A 1,476-nucleotide genomic window follows, 5' to 3' on the forward strand; every position below is an offset into this window, starting at 1 on the left:
TGTGTACCCAACGGTTGAGGACAATTTTGAAATAGAACCTGCACTTATTGAGTTAGTGCAGCAAAATCAATTTTTCGGATCACCCACTGAGGATCCGAATCTTCATGTTTCAATTTTTTTAAGACTCAGTGGAACCTTGAATGCAAACCAAGAGGCCGTAAGGCTGCACCTCTTTCCTTTCTCCTTAGGGGGTAGAGCTAGTGCCTGGTTTCATTCATTGGAAATTGGTTCTATCTTTTCATGGCAACAAATGAAGCAAGTTTTTCTTGCCCAATTCTTTCCCTATTCTAAAACCGTTCATTTAAGAAAACAAATCATACAATTCACTCAAAAAGATGGAGAATCTCTCTACAATGCGTGGGAGCGTTTCAAAGAAATGCTTAGACTTTGTCCCCATCATGGTTTAGAAAATTGGCTTACTATTCACACTTTTTATAATGGCCTTTTGTATCCCACAAAAATTTATGTTGATGCAGCTGCAGGTGGAGCTTTGATGAACAAAACATACACAGAAGCATATGCTTTGATCGAGGACATGGCACAAAACCACTATCAGTGGACCTACGGAAGTGACACCACTAATGTTGCTCCTTCACCCTCTCAGAAAGAGGTAGGTATGTATGAAATTTCTTCCCTTGATCATCTAGCTTCTAAAGTTGACGCACTCACACAAAAATTTGATAAAATAAATACTAGTGCTGTCACACCTGCCCATGTATCACCTCTTTGTGAAATTTGTGGTGTATTTGGCCATATTGGCATTGATTGCCAACTAGGTAGTGTTGTTAGAAGTCCTGAGCAAGTAAACTATGCTCAATATAATCAAGGGTTTAGAAACAACCAAATTTTTTCTCAAACCCCTCAAAATCTTTTTGGACAACAAACAACAACACCGAGTTATGCAAACAACAAAAGAGTCCCTCAAAAATCCAGCTTGGAACTTTTTTTAGAAAATTATTGTAAAAATCAATCCGAGCAGCTCCAAGAGCTTGAAAATCAAACTGAATTTTTGAAGGACTCTCTTGCCAAACTTACATCGAAAGTAGACTCCATAGTTACTCACCGTGAGATGCTAGAGACTCAAACATCTCAAGTGGCTACTCCCTCTCAATCCTCCGAAGTCCTCTTAGACCAAACCGAAACCAACCCCAATAACCATATAAGTGTCATTACCCTTAGGGATGGTAAACAATTAGAGGATCCCATTGTGAAAGCTAATAACAATGAAGGAGAGATAGGATGTGATGAGCCTCAAAGTGAGAAAGCCATAGGAGAGAATGAAAAGTCATTTGTTTCACTATCTCATGAGTCTGAAATTCCATTAACACAAGGGTTTGATGAGTCCAAGTTAGATGAGCAGTTTATGAATCTTCTTAAAATACTTCCAAACAAATTGCCACCTAAGCTTAAGAATCTAGGAAGTTTTTCCCTACCTTGTGTCATAGGATCTAAAACCTTTGAGAAAACCATGTGTGA

The 1,476-nt window shown here is 38.6% G+C and overlaps 1 non-coding gene across 1 annotated transcript; it reads right to left on the reverse strand.

Moving 5' to 3' along the window:
• Positions 1-299: 299 nt before the first annotated feature.
• Positions 300-405, reverse strand: LOC146937329 (small nucleolar RNA R71). The gene has a single exon (XR_015033738.1). It is a non-coding gene; the product is annotated as a small nucleolar RNA R71 (small nucleolar RNA).
• Positions 406-1,476: the final 1,071 nt, after the last annotated feature.

The sequence above is a fragment of the Medicago sativa genome, chromosome 3 (assembly GCF_051527215.1).
Source record: "Medicago sativa cultivar Bolivia chromosome 3, Bolivia_mono, whole genome shotgun sequence".
Classification (NCBI taxonomy): Eukaryota; Viridiplantae; Streptophyta; class Magnoliopsida; order Fabales; family Fabaceae; genus Medicago; species Medicago sativa.